Raw genomic sequence first — 10,859 nt, forward strand, 5'->3', positions numbered from 1 at the left:
AGGCAGAGGCTTTAACCCACTGAGCCATCCAGGCACTCCCCCTTCATATGTATTTAAAAATTATTTTCCTCATTTTTCATATAGTGTGTATAAAAACATTTTGTGTGTTTTTAACTTGATATAAGTGGAATCTATATAAATGTCATTATTCTAAAATTTATGTTTTTACTCAGTTTAATGTTTTAATGACTTATCTGTCTAAAAATGTACTTCTCTGGTTCATTTTTTATTGTGGTTAAAACCATGTAACATTTTAAACATTTTCAAATGTACAGTAGTGTTAACTATGTGCACCTTTTTGTGCAAAAGATTTCTAGAATTTTTCATCTTGCAAAACTAATACTCTATCTTCATTCACAAAAAACTTCCCCTTCCACCTCTTGTTAGCTCCTGGCAATCACCATTCTACCTTCTGCATCTTAAGGGTTTGACTACTTTAGGTTTATATAACTGAATCGTGCAGCATTTGTCATTTTGTGACTGGCTTATTTCACTTAGCATAATGCCTTCAAATTTTAACCATATGATAACATGTAACAGGATTTTTTTTAAGGCTGAATACTAGTCCATCATAGGTATATGCCACATTTTCTTTTTTCTTCTTTTTTTTTAAAGATTTTATTTATTTATTTGTCAGAGAGAGAGAGAGGGAGAGAGAGCAAGCACAGGCAGACAGAATGGCAAGCAGAGGCAGAGGGAGAAGCAGGCTCCCTGATGAGCAAGGAGCCCGATGTGGGACTCGATCCCAGGACGCTGGGATCATGACCTGAGCCGAAGGCAGCTGCTTAACCAACTGAGCCACCCAGGCGTCCCGGCCACATTTTCTTTATCCATTCATCCACTGATGGACATTTAGATTGTTTGCTCCTCTTAGCTATTGTGAATAATGCCACAACAAACATGAATGTGTATCTCTTCAAGAGCCTGTTTTCAATTCTTTTATTTTTTATTTTTTTAAAGATTTTATTTATTTATTTGACACAGAGAGAGATCACAAGTAGGCAGAGAAGCAAGCAGAGGGAGGGGAGGAAGCAGGCTCCTGGCTGAGCAAGGAGCCCGATGTGGGGCTCGATCCCAGGACCCTGAGACCATGACCTGAGCCAAAGGCAGGCGCTTAACCAACTGAGCCACCCAGGCACCCCTTCTCACCCAATTCTTTTAGATATATACCCAGAGGCTAGATTGCTGTATCATATGGCAATTCTGTTTTTAATTTTTTTGAGGAACCTCCAGAGTTTTCCAGAGCAGCTCCACTACTAACAGTGCCAAAGTTTCCAATTCCTCCTCATCTCCATATCCCTACCAGCACTTGTCATTTTCTGGATTCTTTTTGTTTTTGTTTTCAAAGTGACCACCCTAACAGATACGGTTTTGGTTTGTCTTTCCCTGACAATAAGTGATGTTGGGCATTTTTTCATATGCTTGTGGGCTATTTGTGTATTTTTTTTAGATAAATATCCATCCAAGTCCTTTGCTCATTAAACTATTGGTTTTTGTTGTTAAATTGTAGTTCTTTATAAGATTCTGGATATTAACTCTTCTTATAATTTATTTGAATATAATTGACACACAGTGTTACATTAGTTTCAGGTGTACAAGATAGTGATTCAACAAGTTTATACATTATGCTATGCTGGTCACAAGTGTAGCTGGCATCTGTTACCATACAGCACTATCACAATACATTGACTATATTCCCTATGCTCTACCTTTCATCCTTGTGACTTATTCATTCCATAACTGAAGGCCTGTACCTCCCACTCCCCTTCACACATTTTGCCCAACCCTCTAATACCCCTCCTTCTGGCAAACGTTGCTTTGATCTCTGTATTTATAGATCTGATTCTGCTTTTTGTTTTTTTATTCATTTACTTTTCAATATTAACTCTTCATCAGATGTATGATTTGTAAATATTTTCTTTCATTCTATAGCTTGCTTTTTCACTGTATTTATTATATGAACTGAAAATACCTTCAATCATAGATTATATTAACAATTTCTGCTGTTTATAAATACACAAATTTAAAATAGTTACATTTAATCACTTTTCCTTTTCTGATTTTGTCTCTTATGTAATACATCTTTACAACTAATTGCCCCAAATATTCTGTCTTCTCTTTTTTATAATTTTAAATTTTTCCTTTTATCACATTTAGTTATTTAATCCAACTGGAAGTTAAATTTTGTATTGGTATCTGATAGGAACCTAATTTATTTTTAAATGGATATAAACAGACATCCAAATACCATCTACTGAAAAGCTTTTCCCTGCTGACTGAAATGTCATTTTTGCCAGATATCAATCAATCATCTATTGTAAGCTTGGGTCTGTTTCTGTCTCTGTCAATACTTTAATTGGTCATTTTGTTTGTCAGTGACAACACTACACTATCTTAAACAGAGTTGTTATTTGTTATAGTGAATCTGCACTCTCAAATGCTCTACTTTAAGTATATCCTAGTTGTTGTTGATCAACTCTACCAGATGATTTCAGGATAAATCGTCAAATTCTTCAAAAACAATTCTGAAGAGCAATTAAAATCAGAATTTATAGATTAATTTATAAATAAAAAACTTTATGATTTTGATTATTCTAATTCATCAATGTAGCATATCTTTTTATTTTGTTACATTTTATTTTATAATATTTAGTGATTTTTGGTAGGTTGTATTGCTTTTGGCTGAAACCACCAGTACAATGCTGAAGGGAAAACATTTTTCCCCTGAATTTATAGTGTTTATATCTAAAATAATATCATTTAAAATTAAGATGTTTATTTTATTAATTTCTAATCTTGTTATTTTTTAAAAGATTTTATTTATTTATTTGACAGACAGAGATCACAAGTAGGCAGAGAAGCAGTCAGAGAGAGAGGAGGAAGCAGGCTCCCTGCTGAGCAGAGAGCCCATTGCAGGGCTCCATCCCAGGACCCTGGGATCATGACCTGAGATGAAGGCAGAGGCTTTAACCCACCGAGCCACCCAGGCACCCCTAATTTCTAATCTTTTTTAAATTATAATTGAGTCTTGAATTTATAAAAAAGTTTATGCGCACTTTGAGATAATTGTTATTTTTTTTTCACTTAATCTGTTATACTAACAGATTGACTTAATATTGCCAGTATTTCCTTAACTGTGGTTTAAACTCCAATTTGTAATAATATGGCTTTTCTTTTGCCTTTTATCTTTCCAGGTTTGATTACTAGTTGTTTTCGAGTCATTCGTTGTATAATTTTCTCTCTTTTTCTATTGCCTAAAGCAGTTTAAAATGCAGTGATGTTAGCTTATTTTTAACCCACTGAGCCACACAGGCGCCCCTAGCTTATTTTTAAAAGTTGAGCATAAGCTCCTCCACCTATCACCATCGTTTCTACACTGAAGCCTGCTCACTTTTCAGGGAAAGCTTCAACATCATCTTCTAAGAGAAGGCTTCCCTAACCCTCCAAACTTGACTGGGACTCTCTGTCATAGGATTCCAAAGCAGCCTAGCTTGCTGTTTCATAGTGGTCATCAGACCATATACTATTTAATCAAATGTTTGCATCTATCTCTATTTCCCATTAGGACATAAAGAAATCATGAAGTCAAGGACCATGCCTATCTTATTCACTGGAATATCCCTACTGGGTGTCTGCCATAAAGTAGTTACTTAATAACACTGCTTGACTAAGCAACAGATTAGATTGCAGGAATCATTAACATACCTTGTCAGATACATAAGCTCATTCTCTGTAATTTTTAAGAGAAATAATTAGCCAAAAATTTGAGACAGGACTTAATTAATTAATTGCTTCTTTACATCATGCAGGCAAGAAAAGATTTAGAACACCAGACAACATATATCAGTCATTTTTCCCCCTTTTTTTTGTAACTGTTTTGTAGCATAGAGATAAAACAATGTCTCAGTTTATTGAACACTAGAGTCTATTTATTTTCATGTCGTTCATTTATTTTCATGTTTTATTCCTAAATTGTTATTGACTGCAGTTCTTTCATTCTAAATGTATTTATCTCCCTTTAAATATGTCAATTTCTTTATGAAATAGGAACTGTTATTTTATGAAATTTAGTGCTTTAATTTACAAAAATGCTATTCTATTCCTCTCCTCTGAATAAATTCGTATTATTTTATACAAAGAGAGCTCATTACTTCAAAGCATTGCTATTATTCAATAGTACAAATAAACTCACTTTACAACCCATTCACCAAAAGACCGACGGCTAAACTGCTTATGATTTCTTATTACCATAAATGATTTCATGATTACTATTTGTCCAACAGCTCTATGCAGGGATGAGAATTTCCCTAAGATAAATACCCAGAAAAGAAAAAAAACTCGATAATAAAGCATTTACCCATGCAATTTCACTAAATGCAGTAATGATAGCTTTACAGAATGACTCTTAATTCCAACTACAGAGCAAGAGTCCCTATTGCTCATGTCTCCACTACAAAATTGAACATAATTTGCCTTTCTAAACATTTGTTTCAACATAAAATAATATCTTGTTTCTTTAATTTGCCATTTTTCCTGATTATCAGTGAATTTGGCATCCCTCTCACACTTACTAGCTATTCAAGCTTTTCTATGAACTACTTTTTTAAGATTTGGGCCACTTAAAATAAGTTTTCTGTATTTTTCTTGGTGATTTGCATGCTGTACTTCTGTTCAGTATAGTAGCTAATAACATATATGTCTGTTTAAACGCTAACTTGAATGAACTTAAATAAATAAAATTAAAATTAAATTGAAGACTCACTCAGATTCAGGTGTTTAATAGCCGTATGTATATAGTGGCTACTGTATGGGATAAGACATGGTTATCTGGTTATATAAGACATGAAATGGTTATAAACCATTTTCATCATCATAGAAAATTCTAGTGCGTAGCAGTCATCTAGATATTAATCCTTGTCAGCTTAATATATTACAAATATTTCTTTTCTTTTTTTAATTTTTATTTATTTGACAGACAGAAATCGCAAGTAGGCAGAGAGGCAGGCAGGGGGGGGGGGAAACAGGCTCCCTGCTGAGCAGGGAGCCCAACACAGGGCTTGATCCCAGGACCCTGGGATCATGACCTGAGCTGAAGGCAGAGGCTTTTAACCCACTGAGCCACCCAGGTGCCCCACAAATATTTCTTTTGAATTTTTTATTACTTCTGTCTCTAGTTTCCATGACTGAACAAAATTGTGTTCTGAAATTTATTAAAGATTTGACTTTTTATTCATTTTAAAATATCAGATTATAAAATATTCTTCTTCATATGCTGCACAAATATTCCTCAATATATTATCACATTTTTCACACTTTGTGTTTAAATATTTCTGGAGCCCACCTTTGTATATTTGGAAGGTAGGGACCCAACTTTATTCTTCTTCTCTTAGTTAACTACTAGTCTCAGCAGCAGCTACAAATTAATCTGTCCTTTCTCCACATTTCTGCTTGATTATCACATAAGTAAGTGTGTGTGTATACACATGTATAAAAATTTATATATGTATATCATATACATACTCACATATAATCTCATATATACATATACTTACATGTGTGTATTTTAGAACATAAATGTATGCGTATACACATACATGATCTGAGTTTTCCACTCAGTTCCATTTATTTGTCTTTTATTTTACCATTATTTTATTATTTTTCATGCTATGACTTCATATATGGCTTAGTATCTACTTGATGTGTTCACCTGTTTTGTTACTCAAAGTTCACTTAGCAAAATATTCACCTTTACTTATGCATGTTTAATTGTCAGTTTTTTTTTAAACAGCCAAGTTTTTAATAGAATAGATACATTTAGGATAACATAGATGTCTTTGCTATGTTATATCATTTCATTCATGAGCATGATAGGTACTTCCATTTAATCAAATTGTAATTTACATCTTCTAAGACAGGTTTTAAATTTTCTCCATAATGTCATTATTTTCAACTTGCAAATATCACTTTGTTTCATTTTCTTGTTATAGTTAAACTTGTTTCTGCTATAATATTAATATTTAATACTGGTCTTTATATGTAGATATAAAGATAATATAGGTTTGCAAAAGAATAAATATATTTGTGTAAATATGTATATATATAAGGTATATAGATATGTGCATATGTTAAATTATATGTGTGTATGTAGATATAATTATATATGCATACATATTCATATGAATACAATACATAGGTAATATATGTATTTTATATATATATATACACACATATAATTTTATTTCTGAACTTTAAGTTATAGACATAATGCTCTTCTACCTCAGTGTGTATTTCCTAAAACAATGTAATTTTTAAATTTGGAAATCAATAAGACATAGATATCTAATCCATCAACCTTATTTAATTGTATGCCAATTTTGTGAATAATATCCTTTTAGAAAGCAAAGTCTCTGGTCCAGGACCAATCCAGAATCACAGTTGTATTTCATTATCATGACTCTTTTTAAAATTAAATCTTCAATAATTCCTCAATCTTTCTTTAATTTTCTGCCACTCAAATTGGTTATAGCTAACAAATTTCATTGTTCAGTAATTCATTTCCTATGTTTCATTTGACACAAATGTCCAGATATGTGGTTCCCTCCTCTTTTATTTTCCTTTTTACTTGCTTCCTGTGGACATTATTCTGGTTTTATCATTTAACACTGTATCCTGGAAATATCAGGTCATATGACTGCCATATATAGTCATAAAGATCTTCCCCATTCTTCATCACAGCTGTGTGTCTCAAATGTTCTTATAAATATATAAAAAAAGTAGAAAAGGAACACAATCCAAATGCTTTCTGGCAGCTTGTCATACAACTAGCAAGCCCTTATCTGCCTGGGACTAAAGTATTCATGTCAGATCAGTACTACCACTTGCTTCACCAGGAGAGTCTCATAAATTTTATTCTAGCTTCTCAGATCATTCACTTTCTTCTCTTCTCATATCTGTATCACCACTGAGTTGGACCTCAAATTAAGAGTCTATATCATATAATAGCTGGCTACCAACATGTAAAGAATGTCATTTTGTTTTCATAATTATAACAATATTTTATATGAATTAATTCCTCATTCTCTGCTGATGAGGTTTGATTCTGTAATTGATTCAAAGTTCAGACACTGAAAAACTACTTTCCACTTCTCTCATCCCCTTGTAGGATGCTTAGACAAAGAGGGATTGAACCACATTTAAATTCTATGGAAATAGTATGATCACAGCTTCCCTGGGGTAAGGAGGTGACATATTTCTGCTTTTATACTCGAGGTCATTGCACATGATTTGTATGTAGAGACAGATGTCTATGTTTTGTGGTTTCTTAAAAAGCTTTTAACATATTCACATTCTGGTAATTCCATTAGAGTAACAGTGCCTTGCCAATAAAGGATTTTTTTTTTTTTAAGACAAATTTTCAAACCATACTCACTGCCAAGGTGCAGATAGAGGGTTTACATTCCATCCATCCGGTATCTCCATCTGTGGGAGAGATTTATTTGAAAATGAGTCATATAAATAATAAAGCTCCAAATAGTCATTTTGCTGGCACCAGTAACAACAAAATCCACTAAATCGGATTATTTTAAAATCCCAAATTTAAAACAATTACTGGTCTCACAGCCACCTGAAGACATCAGAAGAAAACAAGCCACCAGCACTAAAAATCTCTCTAATCACCCTGGTAGGTCTCACCTCATCTAGCCTATTAAAGCTATCATTTATTCTAAAAGATGAAATCATTACAAAACTTTCTTTGTGAAGCATTATTCCCTCAACAGAAAGAATTCCCAATAAAATTACCTTTTGAGGATTTCTGGAAATTTCTAGCACTTATTGGTGCTACCTAATACTAACACAAACTGTATTAAGAAGTCCCTAGGTTGGAGTTTATACATCTTAGTCATCTATTCCTTCTTACCTATGAATTCCAAAGATTCCTGGCCATCTTTCTCACCTGAACACACTGCCTATAGCTGCTTCTGAACTTGTAAGCAAAAGAGATGCTGCAAACATAATAAAGTCAATGCATTTGCCTATTAAGCTCACACAAAATAACAAATGTTAGCTGAGCTTGTTATAATTAGTGAAAGGCACAGTATCAGGTTTGGGGAAATATGTGAGACATTCTGGAAAATGAGCCAGAGAGAAGATTTCACTCAGAGTTAAGAAAATTAAGTGAGATGATTTATGTGAAGTTCCTAAAAATAGAATCTAGCAAAAGGCAGAACCTCAATAAATGGCTGCATTTATTGTCACTTAAGAAAGAAATATGAGCCTCCATTGTATGTCAGTCAACATGGCAGGCGCTTAGATGACAATAAATAAATTTTAAAAATTCATAATCTTGGAATAATGACAGAAACATATGTAAATAATGAAATCACTAGGTGCAAAGGCAGTACCATGGTGGCACAGAGAAGAGAAACATTAATTCTGACTTGGCTTGTTAGGAAAAGATCCACTGAGAACCTATTATTTGACATAGGTATTAAGGACAAATAGAAAGAGTTAGAAATTCAAGAGGATTCATTTATGAAGATGCATTTATTTCCTCTTGATACGGAGTTAAATTTCTTGACATCATCCTTTCTAGAAGGCTTTGCAGATAGTGAGGCTGCATCTAAATTAAACTATTAAAACATATAGCCAACTCTCAATAACCCATGTTAATTTAAGAAAACCTAAGCATTTTCCACCCAAACAGGTAGCTGTATGTGGGGTTTTCTTTAGGTGTGGTTGCTTCATTTCCACCAGTTCCAATAAAGAAATCACTATATTGCTGATCTTGGACCATTTTTTGAGAGGCTGGGAATAAAGAAGAGCCTAGAAAATATAAGAATATGCAAGACAAGAAATACAGACCTTCCCAAACTACTCTTAGAACCTGCATAAACACCAGAAACAAGTCACTCGAAATCAGCTTTATTTCAGTGACCTCACCCATAATTACCTCTATTTCTCTAAGCCTGGGCTCTCTTTTTGTGGGATCTACTCAATAGCCCTGTCCAATTCATCTCCCCAATGGGAAGAGCAAAAATTCATTACCCATTTCCTCTTCATTGTATATGGGGCTAAAAGACAAAGGAAAAGATAATGGGGCTATGGAAGGATGGGTTAGGTCAAAGTAAGGAAAAGAAATTGGACTTACCCTCTATTTAAGGAGTGAGGAAACGAACGGGAGTCAATAAAAGAGCACCATAATGTAGTTGGGTGGGTTTGGGGGGAGGCAGAGAGGGAGCAGTTACTGGAAGTGGAGAAGTCCTAGTGAGGAAAGGGATTGAGGAATCCTGAAAGCTGACAAGTGTTAGTTCTTTCTCATGAAACTATTAATTTAGAAATAAAGTATTAGTGGCCACATTTAACCCACTGAGCCACCCAGGCGCCCCATAGTGGCCACATTTAAAAAACAAAACACTATAGAACACCTAGAAGTATATCTTGTTGGAGATATTGGGTGATTGTTCTAGACCACCACAATACAGCAAAAATTGCAATAAAGTGAGTCACATGAATATTTTGGTTTCCCAATGCCTATGACAGCTATGTTTACAATATACTATTGTCTTTTCAGTGTGCAACAGAATTATATGTAAAGAAAATGTATATGCCGGGCGCCTGGGTGGCTCAGTTGGTTAAGCGACTGCCTTCAGCTCAGGTCATGATCCTGGAGTCCCGGGATCGAGTCCCGCATCAGGCTCCCAGCTCCACGGGGAGTCTGCTTCTCCCTCTGACCTTCTCCTCGTTCATGCTCTCTCTCACTGTCTCTCTCTTCTCTCAAATAAATAAATAAAATGTTTAAAAAAAAAAATGTATATGCCTTAGGTGAAAAAAAAATCTTTATTGTTAAAAATTGCTAACTATAGGGACACCTGGGTGGCTCAGTGGGTTAACCTTCTGCCTTCGGCTCGGGTCATAATCTCAGGGTCCTGGGATCGAGCCCTGCATCCAGCTCTCAGCTCAGCAGAGAGCCTGCTTCCCCTTCTCTCTCTGCCTGCCTCTCTGCCTACTTGTGGTCTCTCTCTGTGTCAAATAAATAAATAAACTCTTTTTTAAAAATTGTTAACTATCATTTGAGCTTTCAGCAAGTTATAATCTTCGTGCTGGTAGGGGGTCTTGCCTTCATATTGATGGCTGCTGACTGATTAGGGTGGTGGTTGCTGAAGGCTGGGGTTGCTGCAGCAATTTCTTAAAATAATCCAGTGAAGTTTACCACATTAGTTGATTCTTTCTTTCACAAACAATTCTCTGCAGCATGTAATACTCTTTGATAGCATTTTAACCACAGCAAAACTTCTTTCAAAATTGGAGTCAATCCTCCCCAACTTTGCTGCTATATCAATTATGTTTATGTAATATCATAAACCCTTTGTTGTCATTTCCACAGTCTTCATCATATCTTTACCAGGAGTAGATTTCATCTCAAGAAACCACTCCTTGCTCATCTGCAAGAAGCAAATCTTCATCTGTTAAAGTTTTATCATGAATTTGCAGCAATTTGGTCACATTAGCAAATTTCACTTACAATTCTAATTCTTTCATTATTTCCACAATATCTAGTTACTTCCCCCACCAAATCTTGAACCCCTCAAAGTCATCCATGAGGGTTGGAATCAACTTCTTCCAAACTCATGTTCATTTCACTATTCTGACCTTTTGCAGGAATCATGAATGTTCTTTTTTTTTTTTTTTTTAAGATTTTATTTATTTATTTGACAGAGAGAGCTCACAAGTAGACAGAGAGGCAGGCAGAGAGAGGGGGGAAGCAGGCTCCCTGCTGAGCAGAGAGCCTGAAGTGGGCCTCATTCCCCCAGAACCCTGGGATCATGACCTGAGCCAAAGGCAGAGGCTTTAACCCACTG

The sequence above is a fragment of the Enhydra lutris genome, unplaced genomic scaffold, assembly GCF_002288905.1.
Source record: "Enhydra lutris kenyoni isolate GAN:26980312 unplaced genomic scaffold, ASM228890v2 scaffoldscaffold4, whole genome shotgun sequence".
In the NCBI taxonomy this organism is placed as follows: domain Eukaryota; kingdom Metazoa; phylum Chordata; class Mammalia; order Carnivora; family Mustelidae; genus Enhydra; species Enhydra lutris.